The 26,805-nt window shown below is 45.1% G+C and overlaps 56 pseudogenes; all 56 read left to right on the plus strand.

The window, feature by feature from the left end:
* Window positions 1-37: 37 nt before the first annotated feature.
* LOC140086761 (5S ribosomal RNA) lies at window positions 38-156 on the plus strand (annotated as a pseudogene).
* A 1,014-nt stretch (window positions 157-1,170) lies between these two features.
* On the plus strand, window positions 1,171-1,289 carry LOC140082726 (5S ribosomal RNA; annotated as a pseudogene).
* Window positions 1,290-1,736: 447 nt separating this feature from the next.
* Window positions 1,737-1,855, plus strand: LOC140082727 (5S ribosomal RNA; annotated as a pseudogene).
* Window positions 1,856-2,490: 635 nt separating this feature from the next.
* On the plus strand, window positions 2,491-2,609 carry LOC140096942 (5S ribosomal RNA; annotated as a pseudogene).
* A 259-nt stretch (window positions 2,610-2,868) lies between these two features.
* LOC140088930 (5S ribosomal RNA) lies at window positions 2,869-2,987 on the plus strand (annotated as a pseudogene).
* Window positions 2,988-3,623: 636 nt separating this feature from the next.
* Window positions 3,624-3,742, plus strand: LOC140096943 (5S ribosomal RNA; annotated as a pseudogene).
* A 259-nt stretch (window positions 3,743-4,001) lies between these two features.
* Window positions 4,002-4,120, plus strand: LOC140098495 (5S ribosomal RNA; annotated as a pseudogene).
* Window positions 4,121-4,379: 259 nt separating this feature from the next.
* LOC140090037 (5S ribosomal RNA) lies at window positions 4,380-4,498 on the plus strand (annotated as a pseudogene).
* Window positions 4,499-4,568: 70 nt separating this feature from the next.
* On the plus strand, window positions 4,569-4,687 carry LOC140079253 (5S ribosomal RNA; annotated as a pseudogene).
* Window positions 4,688-4,756: 69 nt separating this feature from the next.
* On the plus strand, window positions 4,757-4,875 carry LOC140095926 (5S ribosomal RNA; annotated as a pseudogene).
* Window positions 4,876-5,323: 448 nt separating this feature from the next.
* Window positions 5,324-5,442, plus strand: LOC140096989 (5S ribosomal RNA; annotated as a pseudogene).
* A 259-nt stretch (window positions 5,443-5,701) lies between these two features.
* Window positions 5,702-5,820, plus strand: LOC140082728 (5S ribosomal RNA; annotated as a pseudogene).
* A 70-nt stretch (window positions 5,821-5,890) lies between these two features.
* On the plus strand, window positions 5,891-6,009 carry LOC140098516 (5S ribosomal RNA; annotated as a pseudogene).
* A 1,014-nt stretch (window positions 6,010-7,023) lies between these two features.
* On the plus strand, window positions 7,024-7,142 carry LOC140082729 (5S ribosomal RNA; annotated as a pseudogene).
* Window positions 7,143-7,777: 635 nt separating this feature from the next.
* On the plus strand, window positions 7,778-7,896 carry LOC140096944 (5S ribosomal RNA; annotated as a pseudogene).
* A 259-nt stretch (window positions 7,897-8,155) lies between these two features.
* LOC140088931 (5S ribosomal RNA) lies at window positions 8,156-8,274 on the plus strand (annotated as a pseudogene).
* Window positions 8,275-8,533: 259 nt separating this feature from the next.
* Window positions 8,534-8,652, plus strand: LOC140092463 (5S ribosomal RNA; annotated as a pseudogene).
* Window positions 8,653-8,722: 70 nt separating this feature from the next.
* LOC140086236 (5S ribosomal RNA) lies at window positions 8,723-8,841 on the plus strand (annotated as a pseudogene).
* Window positions 8,842-9,100: 259 nt separating this feature from the next.
* LOC140092476 (5S ribosomal RNA) lies at window positions 9,101-9,219 on the plus strand (annotated as a pseudogene).
* A 70-nt stretch (window positions 9,220-9,289) lies between these two features.
* On the plus strand, window positions 9,290-9,408 carry LOC140092220 (5S ribosomal RNA; annotated as a pseudogene).
* Window positions 9,409-10,233: 825 nt separating this feature from the next.
* Window positions 10,234-10,352, plus strand: LOC140082730 (5S ribosomal RNA; annotated as a pseudogene).
* Window positions 10,353-10,422: 70 nt separating this feature from the next.
* On the plus strand, window positions 10,423-10,541 carry LOC140097976 (5S ribosomal RNA; annotated as a pseudogene).
* Window positions 10,542-11,177: 636 nt separating this feature from the next.
* On the plus strand, window positions 11,178-11,296 carry LOC140097169 (5S ribosomal RNA; annotated as a pseudogene).
* A 1,015-nt stretch (window positions 11,297-12,311) lies between these two features.
* On the plus strand, window positions 12,312-12,430 carry LOC140089070 (5S ribosomal RNA; annotated as a pseudogene).
* Window positions 12,431-12,500: 70 nt separating this feature from the next.
* On the plus strand, window positions 12,501-12,619 carry LOC140079254 (5S ribosomal RNA; annotated as a pseudogene).
* Window positions 12,620-13,255: 636 nt separating this feature from the next.
* LOC140092724 (5S ribosomal RNA) lies at window positions 13,256-13,374 on the plus strand (annotated as a pseudogene).
* Window positions 13,375-14,389: 1,015 nt separating this feature from the next.
* On the plus strand, window positions 14,390-14,508 carry LOC140097902 (5S ribosomal RNA; annotated as a pseudogene).
* Window positions 14,509-14,577: 69 nt separating this feature from the next.
* On the plus strand, window positions 14,578-14,696 carry LOC140097378 (5S ribosomal RNA; annotated as a pseudogene).
* Window positions 14,697-14,954: 258 nt separating this feature from the next.
* On the plus strand, window positions 14,955-15,073 carry LOC140096248 (5S ribosomal RNA; annotated as a pseudogene).
* Window positions 15,074-15,143: 70 nt separating this feature from the next.
* LOC140079255 (5S ribosomal RNA) lies at window positions 15,144-15,262 on the plus strand (annotated as a pseudogene).
* Window positions 15,263-16,087: 825 nt separating this feature from the next.
* Window positions 16,088-16,206, plus strand: LOC140093283 (5S ribosomal RNA; annotated as a pseudogene).
* A 70-nt stretch (window positions 16,207-16,276) lies between these two features.
* Window positions 16,277-16,395, plus strand: LOC140094890 (5S ribosomal RNA; annotated as a pseudogene).
* Window positions 16,396-16,464: 69 nt separating this feature from the next.
* On the plus strand, window positions 16,465-16,583 carry LOC140095771 (5S ribosomal RNA; annotated as a pseudogene).
* A 70-nt stretch (window positions 16,584-16,653) lies between these two features.
* LOC140091549 (5S ribosomal RNA) lies at window positions 16,654-16,772 on the plus strand (annotated as a pseudogene).
* A 69-nt stretch (window positions 16,773-16,841) lies between these two features.
* On the plus strand, window positions 16,842-16,960 carry LOC140092488 (5S ribosomal RNA; annotated as a pseudogene).
* Window positions 16,961-17,030: 70 nt separating this feature from the next.
* On the plus strand, window positions 17,031-17,149 carry LOC140079256 (5S ribosomal RNA; annotated as a pseudogene).
* Window positions 17,150-17,218: 69 nt separating this feature from the next.
* LOC140096642 (5S ribosomal RNA) lies at window positions 17,219-17,337 on the plus strand (annotated as a pseudogene).
* A 637-nt stretch (window positions 17,338-17,974) lies between these two features.
* LOC140082731 (5S ribosomal RNA) lies at window positions 17,975-18,093 on the plus strand (annotated as a pseudogene).
* Window positions 18,094-19,674: 1,581 nt separating this feature from the next.
* LOC140091003 (5S ribosomal RNA) lies at window positions 19,675-19,793 on the plus strand (annotated as a pseudogene).
* An 825-nt stretch (window positions 19,794-20,618) lies between these two features.
* LOC140098185 (5S ribosomal RNA) lies at window positions 20,619-20,737 on the plus strand (annotated as a pseudogene).
* Window positions 20,738-20,996: 259 nt separating this feature from the next.
* On the plus strand, window positions 20,997-21,115 carry LOC140098429 (5S ribosomal RNA; annotated as a pseudogene).
* A 69-nt stretch (window positions 21,116-21,184) lies between these two features.
* On the plus strand, window positions 21,185-21,303 carry LOC140096556 (5S ribosomal RNA; annotated as a pseudogene).
* A 70-nt stretch (window positions 21,304-21,373) lies between these two features.
* LOC140094891 (5S ribosomal RNA) lies at window positions 21,374-21,492 on the plus strand (annotated as a pseudogene).
* Window positions 21,493-21,561: 69 nt separating this feature from the next.
* LOC140095772 (5S ribosomal RNA) lies at window positions 21,562-21,680 on the plus strand (annotated as a pseudogene).
* Window positions 21,681-21,750: 70 nt separating this feature from the next.
* On the plus strand, window positions 21,751-21,869 carry LOC140091550 (5S ribosomal RNA; annotated as a pseudogene).
* A 69-nt stretch (window positions 21,870-21,938) lies between these two features.
* Window positions 21,939-22,057, plus strand: LOC140092500 (5S ribosomal RNA; annotated as a pseudogene).
* Window positions 22,058-22,127: 70 nt separating this feature from the next.
* Window positions 22,128-22,246, plus strand: LOC140079889 (5S ribosomal RNA; annotated as a pseudogene).
* A 69-nt stretch (window positions 22,247-22,315) lies between these two features.
* Window positions 22,316-22,434, plus strand: LOC140097503 (5S ribosomal RNA; annotated as a pseudogene).
* Window positions 22,435-23,071: 637 nt separating this feature from the next.
* On the plus strand, window positions 23,072-23,190 carry LOC140082732 (5S ribosomal RNA; annotated as a pseudogene).
* A 448-nt stretch (window positions 23,191-23,638) lies between these two features.
* Window positions 23,639-23,757, plus strand: LOC140089071 (5S ribosomal RNA; annotated as a pseudogene).
* A 70-nt stretch (window positions 23,758-23,827) lies between these two features.
* On the plus strand, window positions 23,828-23,946 carry LOC140090256 (5S ribosomal RNA; annotated as a pseudogene).
* Window positions 23,947-24,582: 636 nt separating this feature from the next.
* On the plus strand, window positions 24,583-24,701 carry LOC140092725 (5S ribosomal RNA; annotated as a pseudogene).
* A 1,015-nt stretch (window positions 24,702-25,716) lies between these two features.
* LOC140094892 (5S ribosomal RNA) lies at window positions 25,717-25,835 on the plus strand (annotated as a pseudogene).
* A 69-nt stretch (window positions 25,836-25,904) lies between these two features.
* Window positions 25,905-26,023, plus strand: LOC140097379 (5S ribosomal RNA; annotated as a pseudogene).
* Window positions 26,024-26,281: 258 nt separating this feature from the next.
* Window positions 26,282-26,400, plus strand: LOC140093497 (5S ribosomal RNA; annotated as a pseudogene).
* A 70-nt stretch (window positions 26,401-26,470) lies between these two features.
* On the plus strand, window positions 26,471-26,589 carry LOC140079257 (5S ribosomal RNA; annotated as a pseudogene).
* The last annotated feature ends 216 nt before the right edge of the window (window positions 26,590-26,805 follow it).

Below are 26,805 nucleotides of genomic sequence, written 5' to 3' on the forward strand. Positions count from 1 at the left end.
TGAGATAGTAAAAGAAGGTTCAAATTGAACAACTGCTGTCAACGGCCATTCTAAGCTGAATGTGCCTGCTCTCGTCAGATCGCAGCAGCAATGCAGCTTAAGGCTTGGCAAGTACCGGCATGGGAGACTGGCTAGGAATCCCAAGTTCTGTTGACCTTTTTGAACCTGAAAATGTGTTTGTTTCTCTATGAGATAGTAAAAGAAGGTTCAAATTGAACAGCTGCTGTCAACGGCCATTCTAAGCTGAATGTGCGTGCTCTTGTCAGATCGCAGCAGCGATGCAGCTTAAGGCTTGGCAAGTACCAGCATGGGAGACTGGCTTGGAATCCCAAGTTCTGGTGACCTTTTTGAACCTGAAAATTGTGTTAGTTTCTCTATGAGATAGCAAAAGAAGGTTCACATTGAACAGCTGCTGTCAACGGCCATTCTAAGCTGAATGTGCCTGCTCTTGGCAGATTGCAGCAGCAATGCAGCTTAAGGCTTGGCAAGTACCAGCATGGGAGACTGGCTTGGAATCCCAAGTTCTGGTGACCTTTTTGAACCTGAAAATTGTGTTAGTTTCTATATAAGATAGTAGAAGAAGGTTCAAATTGAACAACTGCTGTCAATGGCCATTCTAAGCTGAATGTGCCTGCTCTAGCCAGATCGCAGCAGCAATGCAGCTTAAGGCTTGGCAAGTACCAGCATGGGAGACTGGCTGGGAATCCCAAGTTCTGGTGACTTTTTTGAACCTGAAAACTGTGTTAGTTTCTCTATGAGATAGTAGAAGAAGGTTCAAATTGAACAACTGCTGTCAACGGCCATTCTAAGCTGAATGTGTGTGCTCTTGTCAGATCGCAGCAGCGATGCAGCTTAAGGCTTGGCAAGTACCAGCATGGGAGACTGGCTGGGAATCCCAAGTTCTGTTGACCTTTTTGAACCTGAAAATTGTGTTAGTTTCTCTATGAGATAGTAAAAGAAGGTTCAAATTGAACAGCTGCTGTCAACGGCCATTCTAAGCTGAATGTGCGTGCTCTTGTCAGATCGCAGCAGCGATGCAGCTTAAGGCTTGGCAAGTACCAGCATGGGAGACTGGCTTGGAATCCCAAGTTCTGGTGGCCTTTTTGAACCTGAAAATTGTGTTAGTTTCTATATGAGATAGTAGAAGAAGGTTCAAATTGAACAACTGCTGTCAATGGCCATTCTAAGCTGAATGTGCCTGCTCTCGTCAGATCGCAGCAGCAATGCAGCTTAAGGCTTGGCAAGTACCAGCATGGGAGACTGGCTGGGAATCCCAAGTTCCGTTGACCTTTTTGAACCTGAAAATTGTGTTAGTTTCTCTATGAGATAGTAAAAGAAGGTTCAAATTGAACAGCTGCTGTCAATGGCCATTCTAAGCTGAATGTGCTTTTCTCGTCAGATCGCAGCAGCAATGCAGCTTAAGGCTTGGCAAGTACCCGCATGGGAGACTGGCTGGGAATCCCAAGTTCTGTTGACTTTTTTGAACCTGAAAATTGTGTTAGTTTCTCTATGAGATAGTAAAAGAAGGTTCAAATTGAACAGCTGCTGTCAACGGCCATTCTAAGCTGAATGTGCGTGCTCTTGTCAGATCGCAGCAGCGATGCAGCTTAAGGCTTGGCAAGTACCAGCATGGGAGACTGGCTTGGAATCCCAAGTTCTGGTGGCCTTTTTGAACCTGAAAATTGTGTTAGTTTCTATATGAGATAGTAGAAGAAGGTTCAAATTGAACAACTGCTGTCAATGGCCATTCTAAGCTGAATGTGCCTGCTCTCGTCAGATCGCAGCAGCAATGCAGCTTAAGGCTTGGCAAGTACCAGCATGGGAGACTGGCTGGGAATCCCAAGTTCCGTTGACCTTTTTGAACCTGAAAATTGTGTTAGTTTCTCTATGAGATAGTAAAAGAAGGTTCAAATTGAACAGCTGCTGTCAATGGCCATTCTAAGCTGAATGTGCTTTTCTCGTCAGATCGCAGCAGCAATGCAGCTTAAGGCTTGGCAAGTACCCGCATGGGAGACTGGCTGGGAATCCCAAGTTCTGTTGACCTTTTTGAACCTGAAAATGTGTTAGTTTCTCTATGAGATAGTAAAAGAAGGTTCAAATTGAACAGCTGCTGTCAACGGCCATTCTAAGCTGAATGTGCGTGTTCTTGTCAGATCGCAGCAGCGATGCAGCTTAGGGCTTGGCAAGTACCAGCATGGGAGACTGGCTTGGAATCCCAAGTTCTGGTGACCTTTTTGAACCTGAAAATTGTGTTAGTTTCTCTATGAGATAGCAAAAGAAGGTTCAAATTGAACAGCCGCTGTCAACGGCCATTCTAAGCTGAATGTGCCTGCTCTTGTCAGATTGCAGCAGCAATGCAGCTTAAGGCTTGGCAAGTACCAGCATGGGAGACTGGCTTGGAATCCCAAGTTCTGGTGACCTTTTTGAACCTGAAAATTGTGTTAGTTTCTATATAAGATAGTAGAAGAAGGTTCAAATTGAACAACTGCTGTCAATGGCCATTCTAAGCTGAATGTGCCTGCTCTCGCCAGATCGCAGCAGCAATGCAGCTTAAGGCTTGGCAAGTACCAGCATGGGAGACTGGCTGGGAATCCCAAGTTCCGTTGCCCTTTTTGAACCTGAAAATTGTGTTAGTTTCTCTATGAGATAGTAAAAGAAGGTTCAAATTGAACAGCTGCTGTCAACGGCCATTCTAAGCTGAATGTGCGTGCTCTTGTCAGATCGCAGCAGCGATGCAGCTTAAGGCTTGGCAAGTTCCAGCATGGGAGACTGGCTGGGAATCCCAAGTTCTGTTGACGTTTTTGAACTTGAAAATTGTTTTGGTTTCTCTATGAGATAGTAAAAAAAGGTTCAATTTGAAATGCTGCTGTCAACGGCCATTCTAAGCTGAATGTGCCTGCTCTTGTCAGATCGCAGCAGCAATGCAGCTTAAGGCTTGGCAAGTACCAGCATGGGAGACTGGCTGGGAATCCCAAGTTCCGTTGACCTTTTTGAACCTGAAAATTGTGTTAGTTTCTCTATGAGATAGTAAAAGAAGGTTCAAATTGAACAGCTTCTGTCAACGGCCATTCTAAGCTTAATGTGCGTGCTCTTGTCAGATCGCAGCAGCGATGCAGCTTAAGGCTTGGCAAGTACCAGCATGGGAGACTGGCTGGGAATCCCAAGTTCTGGTGACCTTTTTGAACCTGAAAATGTGTTAGTTTCTCTATGAGATAGTAAAAGAAGGTTCAAATTGAACAGCTGCTGTCAACGGCCATTCTAAGCTGAATGTGCGTGCTCTTGTCAGATCGCAGCAGCGATGCAGCTTAAGGCTTGGCAAGTACCAGCATGGGAGACTGGCTTGGAATCCCAAGTTCTGGTGACCATTTTGAACCTGAAAATTGTGTTAGTTTCTCTATGAGATAGCAAAAGAAGGTTCAAATTGAACAGCTGCTGTCAACGGCCATTCTAAGCTGAATGTGCCTGCTCTTGTCAGATTGCAGCAGCGATGCAGCTTAAGGCTTGGCAAGTACCAGCATGGGAGACTGGCTTGGAATCCCAAGTTCTGGTGACCTTTTTGAACCTGAAAATTGTGTTAGTTTCTATATAAGATAGTAGAAGAAGGTTCAAATTGAACAACTGCTGTCAATGGCCATTCTAAGCTGAATGTGCCTGCTCTCGCCAGATCGCAGCAGCAATGCAGCTTAAGGCTTGGCAAGTACCAGCATGGGAGACTGGCTGGGAATCCCAAGTTCCGTTGCCCTTTTTGAACCTGAAAATTGTGTTAGTTTCTCTATGAGATAGTAAAAGAAGGTTCAAATTGAACAGCTGCTGTCAACGGCCATTCTAAGCTGAATGTGCGTGCTCTTGTCAGATCGCAGCAGCGATGCAGCTTAAGGCTTGGCAAGTTCCAGCATGGGAGACTGGCTGGGAATCCCAAGTTCTGTCGACGTTTTTGAACTTGAAAATTGTTTTGGTTTCTCTATGAGATAGTAAAAGAAGGTTCAATTTGAAATGCTGCTGTCAACCGCCATTCTAAGCTGAATGTGCCTGCTCTTGTCAGATCGCAGCAGCAATGCAGCTTAAGGCTTGGCAAGTACCAGCATGGGAGACTGGCTGGGAATCCCAAGTTCCGTTGACCTTTTTGAACCTGAAAATTGTGTTAGTTTCTCTATGAGATAGTAAAAGAAGGTTCAAATTGAACAGCTTCTTTCAACGGCCATTCTAAGCTGAATGTGCGTGCTCTTGTCAGATCGCAGCAGCGATGCAGCTTAAGGCTTGGCAAGTACCAGCATGGGAGACTGGCTGGGAATCCCAAGTTCTGGTGACTTTTTTGAACCTGAAAATTGTGTTAGTTTCTCTATGAGATAGTAAAAGAAGGTTCAAATTGAACAGCTGCTGTCAACAGCCATTCTAAGCTGAATGTGCCTGCTCTCGTCAGATCGCAGCAGCAATGCAGCTTAAGGCTTGGCAAGTACCAGCATGGGAGACTGGCTGGGAATCCCAAGTTCCGTTGACCTTTTTGAACCTGAAAATTGTGTTAGTTTCTCTATGAGATATTAAAAGAAGGTTCAAATTGGACAGCTGCTGTCAACGGCCATTCTAAGCTGAATGTGCCTGCTCTCGTCAGATCGCAGCAGCAATGCAGCTTAAGGCTTGGCAAGTACCAGCATGGGAGACTGGCTGGGAATCCCAAGTTCTGTTGACCTTTTTGAACCTGAAAATGTGTTAGTTTCTCTATGAGATAGTAAAAGAAGGTTCAAATTGAACAGCTGCTGTCAACGGCCATTCTAAGCTGAATGTGCGTGCTCTTGTCAGATCGCAGCAGCGATGCAGCTTAAGGCTTGGCAAGTACCAGCATGGGAGACTGGCTGGGAATCCCAAGTTCCGTTGACCTTTTTGAACCTGAAAATTGTGTTAGTTTCTGTATGAGATAGTAAAAGAAGGTTCAAATTGAAAAGCTGCTGTCAACGGCAATTCTAAGCTGAATGTGCGTGCTCTTCTCAGATCGCAGCAGCGATGCAGCTTAAGGCTTGGCAAGTACCAGCATGGGAGACTGGCTGGGAATCCCAAGTTCTGGTGACCTTTTTGAACCTGAAAATTGTGTTAGTTTCTCTATGAGATAGTAGAAGAAGGTTCAAATTGAACAACTGCTGTCAATGGCCATTCTAAGCTGAATGTGCCTGCTCTCGCCAGATCGCAGCAGCAATGCAGCTTAAGGCTTGGCAAGTACCAGCATGGGAGACTGGCTGGGAATCCCAAGTTCTGGTGACCTTTTTGAACCTGAAAATTGTGTTAGTTTCTATATAAGATAGTAGAAGAAGGTTCAAATTGAACAACTGCTGTCAATGGCCATTCTAAGCTGGATGTGCCTGCTCTCGCCAGATCGCAGCAGCAATGCAGCTTAAGGCTTGGCAAGTACCAGCATGGGAGACTGGCTGGGAATCCCAAGTTCCGTTGCCCTTTTTGAACCTGAAAATTGTGTTAGTTTCTGTATGAGATAGTAAAAGAAGGTTCAAATTGAACAGCTGCTGTCAACGGCCATTCTAAGCTGAATGTGCGTGCTCTTGTCAGATCGCAGCAGCGATGCAGCTTAAGGCTTGGCAAGTACCAGCATGGGAGACTGGCTGGGAATCCCAAGTTCTGGTGACCTTTTTGAACCTGAAAATTGTGTTAGTTTCTCTATGAGATAGTAGAAGAAGGTTCAAATTGAACAACTGCTGTCAATGGCCATTCTAAGCTGAATGTGCCTGCTCTCGTCAGATCGCAGCAGCAATGCAGCTTAAGGCTTGGCAAGTACCAGCATGGGAGACTGGCTGGGAATCCCAAGTTCCGTTGACCTTTTTGAACCTGAAAATTGTGTTAGTTTCTCTATGAGATAGTAAAAGAAGGTTCAAATTGAACAACTGCTGTCAACGGCCATTCTAAGCTGAATGTGCCTGCTCTCGTCAGATCGCAGCAGCAATGCAGCTTAAGGCTTGGCAAGTACCGGCATGGGAGACTGGCTAGGAATCCCAATTTCTGTTGACCTTTTTGAACCTGAAAATGTGTTTGTTTCTCTATGAGATAGTAAAAGAAGGTTCAAATTGAACAGCTGCTGTCAATGGCCATTCTAAGCTGAATGTGCGTGCTCTTGTCAGATCGCAGCAGCGATGCAGCTTAAGGCTTGGCAAGTACCAGCATGGGAGACTGGCTTGGAATCCCAAGTTCTGGTGACCTTTTTGAACCTGAAAATTGTGTTAGTTTCTCTATGAGATAGCAAAAGAAGGTTCACATTGAACAGCTGCTGTCAACGGCCATTCTAAGCTGAATGTGCCTGCTCTTGGCAGATTGCAGCAGCAATGCAGCTTAAGGCTTGGCAAGTACCAGCATGGGAGACTGGCTTGGAATCCCAAGTTCTGGTGACCTTTTTGAACCTGAAAATTGTGTTAGTTTCTATATAAGATAGTAGAAGAAGGTTCAAATTGAACAACTGCTGTCAATGGCCATTCTAAGCTGAATGTGCCTGCTCTAGCCAGATCGCAGCAGCAATGCAGCTTAAGGCTTGGCAAGTACCAGCATGGGAGACTGGCTGGGAATCCCAAGTTCTGGTGACTTTTTTGAACCTGAAAACTGTGTTAGTTTCTCTATGAGATAGTAGAAGAAGGTTCAAATTGAACAACTGCTGTCAACGGCCATTCTAAGCTGAATGTGTGTGCTCTTGTCAGATCGCAGCAGCGATGCAGCTTAAGGCTTGGCAAGTACCAGCATGGGAGACTGGCTGGGAATCCCAAGTTCTGTTGACCTTTTTGAACCTGAAAATTGTGTTAGTTTCTCTATGAGATAGTAAAAGAAGGTTCAAATTGAACAGCTGCTGTCAACGGCCATTCTAAGCTGAATGTGCGTGCTCTTGTCAGATCGCAGCAGCGATGCAGCTTAAGGCTTGGGAAGTACCAGCATGGGAGACTGGCTTGGAATCCCAAGTTCTGGTGGCCTTTTTGAACCTGAAAATTGTGTTAGTTTCTATATGAGATAGTAGAAGAAGGTTCAAATTGAACAACTGCTGTCAATGGCCATTCTAAGCTGAATGTGCCTGCTCTCGTCAGATCGCAGCAGCAATGCAGCTTAAGGCTTGGCAAGTACCAGCATGGGAGACTGGCTGGGAATCCCAAGTTCCGTTGACCTTTTTGAACCTGAAAATTGTGTTAGTTTCTCTATGAGATAGTAAAAGAACGTTCAAATTGAACAGCTGCTGTCAATGGCCATTCTAAGCTGAATGTGCTTTTCTCGTCAGATCGCAGCAGCAATGCAGCTTAAGGCTTGGCAAGTACCCGCATGGGAGACTGGCTGGGAATCCCAAGTTCTGTTGACCTTTTTGAACCTGAAAATGTGTTAGTTTCTCTATGAGATAGTAAAAGAAGGTTCAAATTGAACAGCTGCTGTCAACGGCCATTCTAAGCTGAATGTGCGTGTTCTTGTCAGATCGCAGCAGCGATGCAGCTTAGGGCTTGGCAAGTACCAGCATGGGAGACTGGCTTGGAATCCCAAGTTCTGGTGACCTTTTTGAACCTGAAAATTGTGTTAGTTTCTCTATGAGATAGCAAAAGAAGGTTCAAATTGAACAGCCGCTGTCAACGGCCATTCTAAGCTGAATGTGCCTGCTCTTGTCAGATTGCAGCAGCAATGCAGCTTAAGGCTTGGCAAGTACCAGCATGGGAGACTGGCTTGGAATCCCAAGTTCTGGTGACCTTTTTGAACCTGAAAATTGTGTTAGTTTCTATATAAGATAGTAGAAGAAGGTTCAAATTGAACAACTGCTGTCAATGGCCATTCTAAGCTGAATGTGCCTGCTCTCGCCAGATCGCAGCAGCAATGCAGCTTAAGGCTTGGCAAGTACCAGCATGGGAGACTGGCTGGGAATCCCAAGTTCCGTTGCCCTTTTTGAACCTGAAAATTGTGTTAGTTTCTCTATGAGATAGTAAAAGAAGGTTCAAATTGAACAGCTGCTGTCAACGGCCATTCTAAGCTGAATGTGCGTGCTCTTGTCAGATCGCAGCAGCGATGCAGCTTAAGGCTTGGCAAGTTCCAGCATGGGAGACTGGCTGGGAATCCCAAGTTCTGTTGACGTTTTTGAACTTGAAAATTGTTTTGGTTTCTCTATGAGATAGTAAAAAAAGGTTCAATTTGAAATGCTGCTGTCAACGGCCATTCTAAGCTGAATGTGCCTGCTCTTGTCAGATCGCAGCAGCAATGCAGCTTAAGGCTTGGCAAGTACCAGCATGGGAGACTGGCTGGGAATCCCAAGTTCCGTTGACCTTTTTGAACCTGAAAATTGTGTTAGTTTCTCTATGAGATAGTAAAAGAAGGTTCAAATTGAACAGCTTCTGTCAACGGCCATTCTAAGCTTAATGTGCGTGCTCTTGTCAGATCGCAGCAGCGATGCAGCTTAAGGCTTGGCAAGTACCAGCATGGGAGACTGGCTGGGAATCCCAAGTTCTGGTGACTTTTTTGAACCTGAAAATTGTGTTAGTTTCTCTATGAGATAGTAAAAGAAGGTTCAAATTGAACAGCTGCTGTCAACGGCCATTCTAAGCTGAATGTGCCTGCTCTCGTCAGATCGCAGCAGCAATGCAGCTTAAGGCTTGGCAAGTACCAGCATGGGAGACTGGCTGGGAATCCCAAGTTCCGTTGACCTTTTTGAACCTGAAAATTGTGTTAGTTTCTCTATGAGATAGTAAAAGAAGGTTCAAATTGGACAGCTGCTGTCAACGGCCATTCTAAGCTGAATGTGCCTGCTCTCGTCAGATCGCAGCAGCAATGCAGCTTAAGGTTTGGCAAGTACCAGCATGGGAGACTGGCTGGGAATCCCAAGTTCCGTTGACCTTTTTGAACCTGAAAATTGTGTTAGTTTCTCTATGAGATAGTAAAAGAAGGTTCAAATTGAACAGCTTCTGTCAACGGCCATTCTAAGCTTAATGTGCGTGCTCTTGTCAGATCGCAGCAGCGATGCAGCTTAAGGCTTGGCAAGTACCAGCATGGGAGACTGGCTGGGAATCCCAAGTTCTGGTGACTTTTTTGAACCTGAAAATTGTGTTAGTTTCTCTATGAGATAGTAAAAGAAGGTTCAAATTGAACAGCTGCTGTCAACGGCCATTCTAAGCTGAATGTGCCTGCTCTCGTCAGATCGCAGCAGCAATGCAGCTTAAGGCTTGGCAAGTACCAGCATGGGAGACTGGCTGGGAATCCCAAGTTCCGTTGACCTTTTTGAACCTGAAAATTGTGTTAGTTTCTCTATGAGATAGTAAAAGAAGGTTCAAATTGGACAGCTGCTGTCAACGGCCATTCTAAGCTGAATGTGCCTGCTCTCGTCAGATCGCAGCAGCAATGCAGCTTAAGCCTTGGCAAGTACCAGCATGGGAGACTGGCTGGGAATCCCAAGTTCTGTTGACCTTTTTGAACCTGAAAATGTGTTAGTTTCTCTATGAGATAGTAAAAGAAGGTTCAAATTGAACAGCTGCTGTCAACGGCCATTCTAAGCTGAATGTGCGTGCTCTTGTCAGATCGCAGCAGCGATGCAGCTTAAGGCTTGGCAAGTACCAGCATGGGAGACTGGCTGGGAATCCCAAGTTCCGTCGACTTTTTTGAACCTGAAAATTGTGTTAGTTTCTGTATGAGATAGTAAAAGAAGGTTCAAATTGAAAAGCTGCTGTCAACGGCAATTCTAAGCTGAATGTGCGTGCTCTTCTCAGATCGCAGCAGCGATGCAGCTTAAGGCTTGGCAAGTACCAGCATGGGAGACTGGCTGGGAATCCCAAGTTCTGGTGACCTTTTTGAACCTGAAAATTGTGTTAGTTTCTCTATGAGATAGTAGAAGAAGGTTCAAATTGAACAACTGCTGTCAATGGCCATTCTAAGCTGAATGTGCCTGCTCTCGCCAGATCGCAGCAGCAATGCAGCTTAAGGCTTGGCAAGTACCAGCATGGGAGACTGGCTGGGAATCCCAAATTCTGGTGACCTTTTTGAACCTGAAAATTGTGTTAGTTTCTATATAAGATAGTAGAAGAAGGTTCAAATTGAACAACTGCTGTCAATGGCCATTCTAAGCTGAATGTGCCTGCTCTCGCCAGATCGCAGCAGCAATGCAGCTTAAGGCTTGGCAAGTACCAGCATGGGAGACTGGCTTGGAATCCCAAGTTCTGGTGACCTTTTTGAACATGAAAATTGTGTTAGTTTCTATATGAGATAGTAGAAGAAGGTTCAAATTGAACAACTGCTGTCAATGGCCATTCTAAGCTGAATGTGCCTGCTCTCGTCAGATCGCAGCAGCAATGCAGCTTAAGGCTTGGCAAGTACCAGCATGGGAGACTGGCTGGGAATCCCAAGTTCCGTTGACCTTTTTGAACCTGAAAATTGTGTTAGTTTCTCTATGAGATAGTAAAAGAAGGTTCAAATTGAACAGCTGCTGTCAACGGCCATTCTAAGCTGAATGTGCCTGCTCTCGTCAGATCGCAGCAGCAATGCAGCTTAAGGCTTGGCAAGTACCAGCATGGGAGACTGGCTTGGAATCCCAAGTTCTGGTGACCTTTTTGAACCTGAAAATGTGTTTGTTTCTCTATGAGATAGTAAAAGAAGGTTCAAATTGAACAGCTGCTGTCAACGGCCATTCTAAGCTGAATGTGCGTGCTCTTGTCAGATCGCAGCAGCGATGCAGCTTAAGGCTTGGCAAGTACCAGCATGGGAGACTGGCTTGGAATCCCAAGTTCTGGTGACCTTTTTGAACCTGAAAATTGTGTTAGTTTCTCTATGAGATAGCAAAAGAAGGTTCAAATTGAACAGCTGCTGTCAACGGCCATTCTAAGCTGAATGTGCCTGCTCTTGTCAGATTGCAGCAGCAATGCAGCTTAAGGCTTGGCAAGTACCAGCATGGGAGACTGGCTTGGAATCCCAAGTTCTGGTGACCTTTTTGAACCTGAAAATTGTGTTAGTTTCTATATAAGATAGTAGAAGAAGGTTCAAATTGAACAACTGCTGCCAATGGCCATTCTAAGCTGAATGTGCCTGCTCTAGCCAGATCGCAGCAGCAATGCAGCTTAAGGCTTGGCAAGTACCAGCATGGGAGACTGGCTGGGAATCCCAAGTTCCGTTGACCTTTTTGAACCTGAAAATTGTGTTAGTTTCTCTATGAGATAGTAAAAGAAGGTTCAAATTGAACAGCTGCTGTCAACGGCCATTCTAAGCTGAATGTGCGTGCTCTTGTCAGATCGCAGCAGCGATGCAGCTTAAGGCTTGGCAAGTACCAGCATGGGAGACTGGCTGGGAATCCCAAGTTCTGTTGACCTTTTTGAACCTGAAAACTGTGTTAGTTTCTCTATGAGATAGTAGAAGAAGGTTCAAATTGAACAACTGCTGTCAACGGCCATTCTAAGCTGAATGTGTGTGCTCTTGTCAGATCGCAGCAGCGATGCAGCTTAAGGCTTGGCAAGTACCAGCATGGGAGACTGGCTGGGAATCCCAAGTTCTGTTGACCTTTTTGAACCTGAAAATTGTGTTAGTTTCTCTATGAGATAGTAAAAGAAGGTTCAAATTGATCAGCTGCTGTCAACGGCCATTCTAAGCTGAATGTGTGTGCTCTTGTCAGATCGCAGCAGCGATGCAGCTTAAGGCTTGGCAAGTACCAGCATGGGAGACTGGCTGGGAATCCCAAGTTCCGTTGACCTTTTTGAACCTGAAAATTGTGTTAGTTTCTCTATGAGATAGTAAAAGAAGGTTCAAATTGAACAGCTGCTGTCAACGGCCATTCTAAGCTGAATGTGCGTGCTCTTGTCAGATCGCAGCAGCGATGCAGCTTAAGGCTTGGCAAGTACCAGCATGGGAGACTGGCTGGGAATCCCAAGTTCTGGTGACTTTTTTGAACCTGAAAACTGTGTTAGTTTCTCTATGAGATAGTAGAAGAAGGTTCAAATTGAACAACTGCTGTCAACGGCCATTCTAAGCTGAATGTGTGTGCTCTTGTCAGATCGCAGCAGCGATGCAGCTTAAGGCTTGGCAAGTACCAGCATGGGAGACTGGCTGGGAATCCCAAGTTCTGTTGACCTTTTTGAACCTGAAAATTGTGTTAGTTTCTCTATGAGATAGTAAAAGAAGGTTCAAATTGATCAGCTGCTGTCAACGGCCATTCTAAGCTGAATGTGTGTGCTCTTGTCAGATCGCAGCAGCGATGCAGCTTAAGGCTTGGCAAGTACCAGCATGGGAGACTGGCTTGGAATCCCAAGTTCTGGTGACCTTTTTGAACCTGAAAATTGTGTTAGTTTCTATATGAGATAGTAGAAGAAGGTTCAAATTGAACAACTGCTGTCAATGGCCATTCTAAGCTGAATGTGCCTGCTCTCGTCAGATCGCAGCAGCAATGCAGCTTAAGGCTTGTCAAGTACCAGCATGGGAGACTGGCTGGGAATCCCAAGTTCCGTTGACCTTTTTGAACCTGAAAATTGTGTTAGTTTCTCTATGAGATAGTAAAAGAAGGTTCAAATTAAACAGCTGCTGTCAACGGCCATTCTAAGCTGAATGTGCCTGCTCTCGTCAGATCGCAGCAGCAATGCAGCTTAAGGCTTGGCAAGTACCAGCATGGGAGACTGGCTGGGAATCCCAAGTTCTGTTGACCTTTTTGAACCTGAAAATGTGTTAGTTTCTCTATGAGATAGTAAAAGAAGGTTCAAATTGAACAGCTGCTGTCAACGGCCATTCTAAGCTGAATGTGCGTGCTCTTGTCAGATCGCAGCAGCGATGCAGCTTAAGGCTTGGCAAGTACCAGCATGGGAGACTGGCTTGGAATCCCAAGTTCTGGTGACCTTTTTGAACCCGAAAATTGTGTTAGTTTCTCTATGAGATAGCAAAAGAAGGTTCAAATTGAACAGCTGCTGTCAACGGCCATTCTAAGCTGAATGTGCCTGCTCTTGTCAGATTGCAGCAGCAATGCAGCTTAAGGCTTGGCAAGTACCAGCATGGGAGACTGGCTTGGAATCCCAAGTTCTGGAGACCTTTTTGAACCTGAAAATTGTGTTAGTTTCTCTATGAGATAGTAAAAGAAGGTTCAAATTGAACAGCTGCTGTCAACGGCCATTCTAAGCTGAATGTGCGTGCTCTTGTCAGATCGCAGCAGCGATGCAGCTTAAGGCTTGGCAAGTTCCAGCATGGGAGACTGGCTGGGAATCCCAAGTTCTGTTGACGTTTTTGAACTTGAAAATTGTTTTGGTTTCTCTATGAGATAGTAAAAGAAGGTTCAATTTGAAATGCTGCTGTCAATGGCCATTCTAAGCTGAATGTGCCTGCTCTTGTCAGATCGCAGCAGCAATGCAGCTTAAGGCTTGGCAAGTACCAGCATGGGAGACTGGCTGGGAATCCCAAGTTCCGTTGACCTTTTTGAACCTGAAAATTGTGTTAGTTTCTCTATGAGATAGTAAAAGAAGGTTCAAATTGAACAGCTGCTGTCAACGGCCATTCTAAGCTGAATGTGCGTGCTCTTGTCAGATCGCAGCAGCGATGCAGCTTAAGGCTTGGCAAGTACCAGCATGGGAGACTGGCTTGGAATCCCAAGTTCTGGTGACCTTTTTGAACCTGAAAATTGTGTTAGTTTCTCTATGAGATAGCAAAAGAAGGTTCAAATTGAACAGCTGCTGTCAACGGCCATTCTAAGCTGAATGTGCCTGCTCTTGTCAGATTGCAGCAGCAATGCAGCTTAAGGCTTGGCAAGTACCAGCATGGGAGACTGGCTTGGAATCCCAAGTTCTGGTGACCTTTTTGAACCTGAAAATTGTGTTAGTTTCTATATAAGATAGTAGAAGAAGGTTCAAATTGAACAACTGCTGTCAATGGCCATTCTAAGCTGAATGTGCCTGCTCTCGCCAGATCGCAGCAGCAATGCAGCTTAATGCTTGGCAAGTAACAGCATGGGAGACTGGCTGGGAATCCCAAGTTCCGTTGCCCTTTTTAAACCTGAAAATTGTGTTAGTTTCTCTATGAGATAGTAAAAGAACTTTCAAATTGAACAGCTGCTGTCAACGGCCATTCTAAGCTGAATGTGCGTGCTCTTGTTAGATCGCAGCAGCGATGCAGCTTAAGGCTTGGCAAGTACCAGCATGGGAGACTGGCTTGGAATCCCAAGTTCTGGTGACCTTTTTGAACCTGAAAATTGTGTTAGTTTCTCTATGAGATAGTAGAAGAAGGTTCAAATTGAACAACTGCTGTCAACGGCCATTCTAAGCTGAATGTGTGTGCTCTTTTCAGATCGCAGCAGCGATGCAGCTTAAGGCTTGGCAAGTACCAGCATGGGAGACTGGCTGGGAATCCCAAGTTCTGTTGACCTTTTTGAACCTGAAAATTGTGTTAGGTTCTCTATGAGATAGTAAAAGAAGGTTCAAAATGAACAGCTGCTGTCAACGGCAATTCTAAGCTGAATGTGCCTGCTCTCGTCAGATTGCAGCAGCAATGCAGCTTAAGGCTTGGCAAGTACCAGCATGGGAGACTGGCTGGGAATCCCAAGTTCTGTTGACGTTTTTGAACCTGAAAATGTGTTAGTTTCTCTATGAGATAGTAAAAGAAGGTTCAAATTGAACAGCTGCTGTCAATGGCCATTCTAAGCTGAATTTGCCTGCTCTCGTCAGATCGCAGCAGCAATGCAACTTCAGGCTTGGCAAGTACCAGCATGGGAGACTGGCTGGGAATTCCAAGTTCCGTTGACCTTTTTGAACCTGAAAATTGTGTTAGTTTCTCTATGAGATAGTAAAAGAAGGTTCAAATTGAACAGCTGCTGTCAACGGCAATTCTAAGCTGAATGTGCCTGCTCTCGTCAGATTGCAGCAGCAATGCAGCTTAAGGCTTGGCAAGTACCAGCATGGGAGACTGGCTTGGAATCCCAAGTTCTGTTGACCTTTTTGAACCTGAAAATGTGTTAGTTTCTCTATGAGATAGTAAAAGAAGGTTCAAATTGAACAGCTGCTGTCAACGGCCATTCTAAGCTGAATTTGCCTGCTCTCGTCAGAGCGCAGCAGCAATGCAACTTAAGGCTTGGCAAGTACCAGCATGGGAGACTGGCTGGGAATTCCAAGTTCCGTTGACCTTTTTGAACCTGAAAATTGTGTTAGTTTCTCTATGAGATAGTAAAAGAAGGTTCAAATTGAACAGCTGCTGTCAACGGCCATTCTAAGCTGAATGTGCCTGCTCTCGTCAGATCGCAGCAGCAATGCAGCTTAAGGCTTGGCAAGTACCAGCATGGGAGACTGGCTGGGAATCCCAAGTTCTGTTGACCTTTTTGAACCTGAAAATGTGTTAGTTTCTCTATGAGATAGTAAAAGAAGGTTCAAATTGAACAGCTGCTGTCAACGGCCATTCTAAGCTGAATGTGCGTGCTCTTGTCAGATCGCAGCAGCGATGCAGCTTAAGGCTTGGCAAGTACCAGCATGGGAGACTGGCTTGGAATCCCAAGTTCTGGTGACCTTTTTGAACCTGAAAATTGTGTTAGTTTCTCTATGAGATAGCAAAAGAAGGTTCAAATTGAACAACTGCTGTCAACGGCCATTCTAAGCTGAATGTGCCTGCTCTTGTCAGATTGCAGCAGCAATGCAGCTTAAGGCTTGGCAAGTACCAGCATGGGAGACTGGCTTGGAATCCCAAGTTCTCGTGACCTTTTTGAACCTGAAAATTGTGTTAATTTCTCTATGAGATAGCAAAAGAAGGTTCAAATTGAACAGCTGCTGTCAACGGCCATTCTAAGCTGAATGTGCCTGCTCTTGTCAGATTGCAGCAGCAATGCAGCTTAAGGCTTGGCAAGTACCAGCATGGGAGACTGGCTTGGAATCCCAAGTTCTGGTGACCTTTTTGAACCTGAAAATTGTGTTAGTTTCTATATAAGATAGTAGAAGAAGGTTCAAATTGACCAACTGCTGTCAATGGCCATTCTAAGCTGAATGTGCCTGCTCTCGCCAGATCGCAGCAGCAATGCAGCTTAATGCTTGGCAAGTAACAGCATGGGAGACTGGCTGGGAATCCCAAGTTCCGTTGCCCTTTTTAAACCTGAAAATTGTGTTAGTTTCTCTATGAGATAGTAAAAGAACTTTCAAATTGAACAACTGCTGTCAATGGTCATTCTAAGCTGAATGTGCCTGCTCTCGTCAGATCGCAGCAGCGATGCAGCTTAAGGCTTGGCAAGTACCAGCATGGGAGACTGGCTGGGAATCCCAAGTTCTGGTGACCTTTTTGAACCTGAAAATTGTGTTAGTTTCTCTATGAGATAGTAAAAGAAGGTTCAAAATGAACAGCTGCTGTCAACGGCAATTCTAAGCTGAATGTGCCTGCTCTCGTCAGATTGCAGCAGCAATGCAGCTTAAGGCTTGGCAAGTACCAGCATGGGAGACTGGCTGGGAATCCCAAGTTCTGTTGACCTTTTTGAACGTGGAAATGTGTTAGTTTCTCTATGAGATAGTAAAAGAAGGTTCAAATTGAACAGCTGCTGTCAACGGCCATTCTAAGCTGAATTTGCCTGCTCTCGTCAGATCGCAGCAGCAATGCAACTTCAGGCTTGGCAAGTACCAGCATGGGAGACTGGCTGGGAATTCCAAGTTCTGTTGACCTTTTTGAACCTGAAAATTGTGTTAGTTTCTCTATGAGATAGTAAAAGAAGGTTCAAATTGAACAGCTGCTGTCAACGGCAATTCTAAGCTGAATGTGCCTGCTCTCGTCAGATTGCAGCAGCAATGCAGCTTAAGGCTTGGCAAGTACCAGCATGGGAGACTGTCTGGGAATCCCAAGTTCTGTTGACCTTTTTGAACCTGAAAATGTGTTAGTTTCTCTATGAGATAGTAAAAGAAGGTTCAAATTGAACAGCTGCTGTCAACGGCCATTCTAAGCTGAATGTGCCTGCTCTCGTCAGATCGCAGCAGCAATGCAGCTTAAGGCTTGGCAAGTACCAGCATGGGAGACTGGCTGGGAATCCCAAGTTCCGTTGACCTTTTTGAACCTGAAAATTGTGTTAGTTTCTCTATGAGATAGTAAAAGAAGGTTCAAATTGGACAGCTGCTGTCAACGGCCATTCTAAGCTGAATGTGCCTGCTCTCGTCAGATCGCAGCAGCAATGCAGCTTAAGGCTTGGCAAGTACCAGCATGGGAGACTGGCTGGGAATCCCAAGTTCTGTTGACCTTTTTGAACCTGAAAATGTGTTAGTTTCTCTATGAGATAGTAAAAGAAGGTTCAAATTGAACAGCTGCTGTCAACGGCCATTCTAAGCTGAATGTGCGTGCTCTTGTCAGATCGCAGCAGCGATGCAGCTTAAGGCTTGGCAAGTACCAGCATGGGAGACTGGCTGGGAATCCCAAGTTCCGTTGACTTTTTTGAACCTGAAAATTGTGTTAGTTTCTGTATGAGATAGTAAAAGAAGGTTCAAATTGAAAAGCTGCTGTCAACGGCAATTCTAAGCTGAATGTGCGTGCTCTTCTCAGATCGCAGCAGCGATGCAGCTTAAGGCTTGGCAAGTACCAGCATGGGAGACTGGCTGGGAATCCCAAGTTCTGGTGACCTTTTTGAACCTGAAAATTGTGTTAGTTTCTCTATGAGATAGTAGAAGAAGGTTCAAATTGAACAACTGCTGTCAATGGCCATTCTAAGCTGAATGTGCCTGCTCTCGCCAGATCGCAGCAGCAATGCAGCTTAAGGCTTGGCAAGTACCAGCATGGGAGACTGGCTGGGAATCCCAAGTTCTGGTGACCTTTTTGAACCTGAAAATTGTGTTAGTTTCTATATAAGATAGTAGAAGAAGGTTCAAATTGAACAACTGCTGTCAATGGCCATTCTAAGCTGAATGTGCCTGCTCTCGCCAGATCGCAGCAGCAATGCAGCTTAAGGCTTGGCAAGTACCAGCATGGGAGACTGGCTTGGAATCCCAAGTTCTGGTGACCTTTTTGAACATGAAAATTGTGTTAGTTTCTATATGAGATAGTAGAAGAAGGTTCAAATTGAACAACTGCTGTCAATGGCCATTCTAAGCTGAATGTGCCTGCTCTCGTCAGATCGCAGCAGCAATGCAGCTTAAGGCTTGGCAAGTACCAGCATGGGAGACTGGCTGGGAATCCCAAGTTCCGTTGACCTTTTTGAACCTGAAAATTGTGTTAGTTTCTCTATGAGATAGTAAAAGAAGGTTCAAATTGAACAGCTGCTGTCAACGGCCATTCTAAGCTGAATGTGCGTGCTCTTGTCAGATCGCAGCAGCGATGCAGCTTAAGGCTTGGCAAGTATCTGCATGGGAGACTGGCTTGGAATCCCAAGTTCTGGTGACCTTTTTGAACATGAAAATTGTGTTAGTTTCTATATGAGATAGTAGAAGAAGGTTCAAATTGAACAACTGCTGTCAATGGCCATTCTAAGCTGAATGTGCCTGCTCTCGTCAGATCGCAGCAGCAATGCAGCTTAAGGCTTGGCAAGTACCAGCATGGGAGACTGGCTTGGAATCCCAAGTTCTGGTGACCTTTTTGAACCTGAAAATGTGTTTGTTTCTCTATGAGATAGTAAAAGAAGGTTCAAATTGAACAGCTGCTGTCAACGGCCATTCTAAGCTGAATGTGCGTGCTCTTGTCAGATCGCAGCAGCGATGCAGCTTAAGGCTTGGCAAGTACCAGCATGGGAGACTGGCTTGGAATCCCAAGTTCTGGTGACCTTTTTGAACCTGAAAATTGTGTTAGTTTCTCTATGAGATAGCAAAAGAAGGTTCAAATTGAACAGCTGCTGTCAACGGCCATTCTAAGCTGAATGTGCCTGCTCTTGTCAGATTGCAGCAGCAATGCAGCTTAAGGCTTGGCAAGTACCAGCATGGGAGACTGGCTTGGAATCCCAAGTTCTGGTGACCTTTTTGAACCTGAAAATTGTGTTAGTTTCTATATAAGATAGTAGAAGAAGGTTCAAATTGAACAACTGCTGCCAATGGCCATTCTAAGCTGAATGTGCCTGCTCTAGCCAGATCGCAGCAGCAATGCAGCTTAAGGCTTGGCAAGTACCAGCATGGGAGACTGGCTGGGAATCCCAAGTTCCGTTGACCTTTTTGAACCTGAAAATTGTGTTAGTTTCTCTATGAGATAGTAAAAGAAGGTTCAAATTGAACAGCTGCTGTCAACGGCCATTCTAAGCTGAATGTGCGTGCTCTTGTCAGATCGCAGCAGCGATGCAGCTTAAGGCTTGGCAAGTACCAGCATGGGAGACTGGCTGGGAATCCCAAGTTCTGGTGACTTTTTTGAACCTGAAAACTGTGTTAGTTTCTCTATGAGTTAGTAGAAGAAGGTTCAAATTGAACAACTGCTGTCAACGGCCATTCTAAGCTGAATGTGTGTGCTCTTGTCAGATCGCAGCAGCGATGCAGCTTAAGGCTTGGCAAGTACCAGCATGGGAGACTGGCTGGGAATCCCAAGTTCTGGTGACTTTTTTGAACCTGAAAACTGTGTTAGTTTCTCTATGAGATAGTAGAAGAAGGTTCAAATTGAACAACTGCTGTCAACGGCCATTCTAAGCTGAATGTGTGTGCTCTTGTCAGATCGCAGCAGCGATGCAGCTTAAGGCTTGGCAAGTACCAGCATGGGAGACTGGCTGGGAATCCCAAGTTCTGTTGACCTTCTTGAACCTGAAAATTGTGTTAGTTTCTCTATGAGATAGTAAAAGAAGGTTCAAATTGAACAGCTGCTGTCAACGGCCATTCTAAGCTGAATGTGCCTGCTCTTGTCAGATCGCAGCAGCAATGCAGCTTAAGGCTTGGCAAGTACCAGCATGGGAGACTGGCTGGGAATCCCAAGTTCTGTTGACCTTTTTGAACCTGAAAATGTGTTAGTTTCTCTATGAGATAGTAAAAGAAGGATCAAATTGAACAGCTGCTGTCAACGGCCATTCTAAGCTGAATGTGCGTGCTCTTGTCAGATCGCAGCAGCGATGCAGCTTAAGGCTTGGCAAGTACCAGCATGGGAGACTGGCTTGGAATCCCAAGTTCTGGTGACCTTTTTGAACCTGAAAATTGTGTTAGTTTCTCTATGAGATAGCAAAAGAAGGTTCAAATTGAACAGCTGCTGTCAACGGCCATTCTAAGCTGAATGTGCCTGCTCTTGTCAGATTGCAGCAGCAATGCAGCTTAAGGCTTGGCAAGTACCAGCATGGGAGACTGGCTTGGAATCCCAAGTTCTGGTGACCTTTTTGAACCTGAAAATTGTGTTAGTTTCTCTATGAGATAGCAAAAGAAGGTTCAAATTGAACAGCTGCTGTCAACGGCCATTCTAAGCTGAATGTTCCTGCTCTTGTCAGATTGCAGCAGCAATGCAGCTTAAGGCTTGGCAAGTACCAGCATGGGAGACTGGCTTGGAATCCCAAGTTCTGGTGACCTTTTTGAACCTGAAAATTGTGTTAGTTTCTATATAAGATAGTAGAAGAAGGTTCAAATTGACCAACTGCTGTCAATGGCCATTCTAAGCTGAATGTGCCTGCTCTCGCCAGATCGCAGCAGCAATGCAGCTTAATGCTTGGCAAGTAACAGCATGGGAGACTGGCTGGGAATCCCAAGTTCCGTTGCCCTTTTTAAACCTGAAAATTGTGTTAGTTTCTCTATGAGATAGTAAAAGAACTTTCAAATTGAACAACTGCTGTCAATGGTCATTCTAAGCTGAATGTGCCTGCTCTCGTCAGATCGCAGCAGCGATGCAGCTTAAGGCTTGGCAAGTACCAGCATGGGAGACTGGCTTGGAATCCCAAGTTCTGGTGACCTTTTTGAACCTGAAAATTGTGTTAGTTTCTCTATGAGATAGTAGAAGAAGGTTCAAATTGAACAACTGCTGTCAACGGCCATTCTAAGCTGAATGTGTGTGCTCTTTTCAGATCGCAGCAGCGATGCAGCTTAAGGCTTGGCAAGTACCAGCATGGGAGACTGGCTGGGAATCCCAAGTTCTGTTGACCTTTTTGAACCTGAAAATTGTGTTAGTTTCTCTATGAGATAGTAAAAGAAGGTTCAAAATGAACAGCTGCTGTCAACGGCAATTCTAAGCTGAATGTGCCTGCTCTCGTCAGATTGCAGCAGCAATGCAGCTTAAGGCTTGTCAAGTACCAGCATGGGAGACTGGCTGGGAATCCCAAGTTCTGTTGACCTTTTTGAACGTGGAAATGTGTTAGTTTCTCTATGAGATAGTAAAAGAAGGTTCAAATTGAACAGCTGCTGTCAACGGCCATTCTAAGCTGAATTTGCCTGCTCTCGTCAGATCGCAGCAGCAATGCAACTTCAGGCTTGGCAAGTACCAGCATGGGAGACTGGCTGGGAATCCCAAGTTCTGTTGACCTTTTTGAACCTGAAAATTGTGTTAGTTTCTCTATGAGATAGTAAAAGAAGGTTCAAAATGAACAGCTGCTGTCAACGGCAATTCTAAGCTGAATGTGCCTGCTCTCGTCAGATTGCAGCAGCAATGCAGCTTAAGGCTTGGCAAGTACCAGCATGGGAGACTGGCTGGGAATCCCAAGTTCTGTTGACCTTTTTGAACGTGGAAATGTGTTAGTTTCTCTATGAGATAGTAAAAGAAGGTTCAAATTGAACAGCTGCTGTCAACGGCCATTCTAAGCTGAATTTGCCTGCTCTCGTCAGATCGCAGCAGCAATGCAACTTCAGGCTTGGCAAGTACCAGCATGGGAGACTGGCTGGGAATTCCAAGTTCTGTTGACCTTTTTGAACCTGAAAATTGTGTTAGTTTCTCTATGAGATAGTAAAAGAAGGTTCAAATTGAACAGCTGCTGTCAACGGCAATTCTAAGCTGAATGTGCCTGCTCTCGTCAGATTGCAGCAGCAATGCAGCTTAAGGCTTGGCAAGTACCAGCATGGGAGACTGTCTGGGAATCCCAAGTTCTGTTGACCTTTTTGAACCTGAAAATGTGTTAGTTTCTCTATGAGATAGTAAAAGAAGGTTCAAATTGAACAGCTGCTGTCAACGGCCATTCTAAGCTGAATGTGCCTGCTCTCGTCAGATCGCAGCAGCAATGCAGCTTAAGGCTTGGCAAGTACCAGCATGGGAGACTGGCTGGGAATCCCAAGTTCCGTTGACCTTTTTGAACCTGAAAATTGTGTTAGTTTCTCTATGAGATAGTAAAAGAAGGTTCAAATTGGACAGCTGCTGTCAACGGCCATTCTAAGCTGAATGTGCCTGCTCTCATCAGATCGCAGCAGCAATGCAGCTTAAGGCTTGGCAAGTACCAGCATGGGAGACTGGCTGGGAATCCCAAGTTCTGTTGACCTTTTTGAACCTGAAAATGTGTTAGTTTCTCTATGAGATAGTAAAAGAAGGTTCAAATTGAACAGCTGCTGTCAACGGCCATTCTAAGCTGAATGTGCGTGCTCTTGTCAGATCGCAGCAGCAATGCAGCTTAAGGCTTGGCAAGTACCAGCATGGGAGACTGGCTGGGAATCCCAAGTTCCGTTGACTTTTTTGAACCTGAAAATTGTGTTAGTTTCTGTATGAGATAGTAAAAGAAGGTTCAAATTGAAAAGCTGCTGTCAACGGCAATTCTAAGCTGAATGTGCGTGCTCTTCTCAGATCGCAGCAGCGATGCAGCTTAAGGCTTGGCAAGTACCAGCATGGGAGACTGGCTGGGAATCCCAAGTTCTGGTGACCTTTTTGAACCTGAAAATTGTGTTAGTTTCTCTATGAGATAGTAGAAGAAGGTTCAAATTGAACAACTGCTGTCAATGGCCATTCTAAGCTGAATGTGCCTGCTCTCGCCAGATCGCAGCAGCAATGCAGCTTAAGGCTTGGCAAGTACCAGCATGGGAGACTGGCTGGGAATCCCAAGTTCTGGTGACCTTTTTGAACCTGAAAATTGTGTTAGTTTCTATATAAGATAGTAGAAGAAGGTTCAAATTGAACAACTGCTGTCAATGGCCATTCTAAGCTGAATGTGCCTGCTCTCGCCAGATCGCAGCAGCAATGCAGCTTAAGGCTTGGCAAGTACCAGCATGGGAGACTGGCTTGGAATCCCAAGTTCTGGTGACCTTTTTGAACATGAAAATTGTGTTAGTTTCTATATGAGATAGTAGAAGAAGGTTCAAATTGAACAACTGCTGTCAATGGCCATTCTAAGCTGAATGTGCCTGCTCTCGTCAGATCGCAGCAGCAATGCAGCTTAAGGCTTGGCAAGTACCAGCATGGGAGACTGGCTGGGAATCCCAAGTTCCGTTGACCTTTTTGAACCTGAAAATTGTGTTAGTTTCTCTATGAGATAGTAAAAGAAGGTTCAAATTGAACAGCTGCTGTCAACGGCCATTCTAAGCTGAATGTGTGTGCTCTTGTCAGATCGCAGCAGCGATGCAGCTTAAGGCTTGGCAAGTACCAGCATGGGAGACTGGCTGGGAATCCCAAGTTCTGTTGACCTTTTTGAACCTGAAAATTGTGTTAGTTTCTCTATGAGATAGTAAAAGAAGGTTCAAATTGATCAGCTGCTGTCAACGGCCATTCTAAGCTGAATGTGTGTGCTCTTGTCAGATCGCAGCAGCGATGCAGCTTAAGGCTTGGCAAGTACCAGCATGGGAGACTGGCTTGGAATCCCAAGTTCTGGTGACCTTTTTGAACCTGAAAATTGTGTTAGTTTCTATATGAGATAGTAGAAGAAGGTTCAAATTGAACAACTGCTGTCAATGGCCATTCTAAGCTGAATGTGCCTGCTCTCGTCAGATCGCAGCAGCAATGCAGCTTAAGGCTTGTCAAGTACCAGCATGGGAGACTGGCTGGGAATCCCAAGTTCCGTTGACCTTTTTGAACCTGAAAATTGTGTTAGTTTCTCTATGAGATAGTAAAAGAAGGTTCAAATTGAACAGCTGCTGTCAACGGCCATTCTAAGCTGAATGTGCCTGCTCTCGTCAGATCGCAGCAGCAATGCAGCTTAAGGCTTGGCAAGTACCAGCATGGGAGACTGGCTGGGAATCCCAAGTACTGTTGACCTTTTTGAACCTGAAAATGTGTTAGTTTCTCTATGAGATAGTAAAAGAAGGTTCAAATTGAACAGCTGCTGTCAACGGCCATTCTAAGCTGAATGTGCGTGCTCTTGTCAGATCGCAGCAGCGATGCAGCTTAAGGCTTGGCAAGTACCAGCATGGGAGACTGGCTTGGAATCCCAAGTTCTGGTGACCTTTTTGAACCTGAAAATTGTGTTAGTTTCTCTATGAGATAGCAAAAGAAGGTTCAAATTGAACAGCTGCTGTCAACGGCCATTCTAAGCTGAATGTGCCTGCTCTTGTCAGATTGCAGCAGCAATGCAGCTTAAGGCTTGGCAAGTACCAGCATGGGAGACTGGCTTGGAATCCCAAGTTCTGGAGACCTTTTTGAACCTGAAAATTGTGTTAGTTTCTCTATGAGATAGTAAAAGAAGGTTCAAATTGAACAGCTGCTGTCAACGGCCATTCTAAGCTGAATGTGCGTGCTCTTGTCAGATCGCAGCAGCGATGCAGCTTAAGGCTTGGCAAGTTCCAGCATGGGAGACTGGCTGGGAATCCCAAGTTCTGTTGACGTTTTTGAACTTGAAAATTGTTTTGGTTTCTCTATGAGATAGTAAAAGAAGGTTCAATTTGAAATGCTGCTGTCAATGGCCATTCTAAGCTGAATGTGCCTGCTCTTGTCAGATCGCAGCAGCAATGCAGCTTAAGGCTTGGCAAGTACCAGCATGGGAGACTGGCTGGGAATCCCAAGTTCCGTTGACCTTTTTGAACCTGAAAATTGTGTTAGTTTCTCTATGAGATAGTAAAAGAAGGTTCAAATTGAACAGCTGCTGTCAACGGCCATTCTAAGCTGAATGTGCGTGCTCTTGTCAGATCGCAGCAGCGATGCAGCTTAAGGCTTGGCAAGTACCAGCATGGGAGACTGGCTTGGAATCCCAAGTTCTGGTGACCTTTTTGAACCTGAAAATTGTGTTAGTTTCTCTATGAGATAGCAAAAGAAGGTTCAAATTGAACAGCTGCTGTCAACGGCCATTCTAAGCTGAATGTGCCTGCTCTTGTCAGATTGCAGCAGCAATGCAGCTTAAGGCTTGGCAAGTACCAGCATGGGAGACTGGCTTGGAATCCCAAGTTCTGGTGACCTTTTTGAACCTGAAAATTGTGTTAGTTTCTATATAAGATAGTAGAAGAAGGTTCAAATTGAACAACTGCTGTCAATGGCCATTCTAAGCTGAATGTGCCTGCTCTCGCCAGATCGCAGCAGCAATGCAGCTTAATGCTTGGCAAGTAACAGCATGGGAGACTGGCTGGGAATCCCAAGTTCCGTTGCCCTTTTTAAACCTGAAAATTGTGTTAGTTTCTCTATGAGATAGTAAAAGAACTTTCAAATTGAACAGCTGCTGTCAACGGCCATTCTAAGCTGAATGTGCGTGCTCTTGTCAGATCGCAGCAGCGATGCAGCTTAAGGCTTGGCAAGTACCAGCATGGGAGACTGGCTTGGAATCCCAAGTTCTGGTGACCTTTTTGAACCTGAAAATTGTGTTAGTTTCTCTATGAGATAGTAGAAGAAGGTTCAAATTGAACAACTGCTGTCAACGGCCATTCTAAGCTGAATGTGTGTGCTCTTTTCAGATCGCAGCAGCGATGCAGCTTAAGGCTTGGCAAGTACCAGCATGGGAGACTGGCTGGGAATCCCAAGTTCTGTTGACCTTTTTGAACCTGAAAATTGTGTTAGGTTCTCTATGAGATAGTAAAAGAAGGTTCAAAATTAACAGCTGCTGTCAACGGCAATTCTAAGCTGAATGTGCCTGCTCTCGTCAGATTGCAGCAGCAATGCAGCTTAAGGCTTGGCAAGTACCAGCATGGGAGACTGGCTGGGAATCCCAAGTTCTGTTGACCTTTTTGAACCTGAAAATGTGTTAGTTTCTCTATGAGATAGTAAAAGAAGGTTCAAATTGAACAGCTGCTGTCAATGGCCATTCTAAGCTGAATTTGCCTGCTCTCGTCAGATCGCAGCAGCAATGCAACTTCAGGCTTGGCAAGTACCAGCATGGGAGACTGGCTGGGAATTCCAAGTTCCGTTGACCTTTTTGAACCTGAAAATTGTGTTAGTTTCTCTATGAGATAGTAAAAGAAGGTTCAAATTGAACAGCTGCTGTCAACGGCAATTCTAAGCTGAATGTGCCTGCTCTCGTCAGATTGCAGCAGCAATGCAGCTTAAGGCTTGGCAAGTACCAGCATGGGAGACTGGCTTGGAATCCCAAGTTCTGTTGACCTTTTTGAACCTGAAAATGTGTTAGTTTCTCTATGAGATAGTAAAAGAAGGTTCAAATTGAACAGCTGCTGTCAACGGCCATTCTAAGCTGAATTTGCCTGCTCTCGTCAGATCGCAGCAGCAATGCAACTTAAGGCTTGGCAAGTACCAGCATGGGAGACTGGCTGGGAATTCCAAGTTCCGTTGACCTTTTTGAACCTGAAAATTGTGTTAGTTTCTCTATGAGATAGTAAAAGAAGGTTCAAATTGAACAGCTGCTGTCAACGGCCATTCTAAGCTGAATGTGCCTGCTCTCGTCAGATCGCAGCAGCAATGCAGCTTAAGGCTTGGCAAGTACCAGCATGGGAGACTGGCTGGGAATCCCAAGTTCTGTTGACCTTTTTGAACCTGAAAATGTGTTAGTTTCTCTATGAGATAGTAAAAGAAGGTTCAAATTGAACAGCTGCTGTCAACGGCCATTCTAAGCTGAATGTGCGTGCTCTTGTCAGATCGCAGCAGCGATGCAGCTTAAGGCTTGGCAAGTACCAGCATGGGAGACTGGCTTGGAATCCCAAGTTCTGGTGACCTTTTTGAACCTGAAAATTGTGTTAGTTT

Source organism: Engystomops pustulosus, chromosome 9 (genome assembly GCF_040894005.1).
Source record: "Engystomops pustulosus chromosome 9, aEngPut4.maternal, whole genome shotgun sequence".
Taxonomy (NCBI): Eukaryota; Metazoa; Chordata; class Amphibia; order Anura; family Leptodactylidae; genus Engystomops; species Engystomops pustulosus.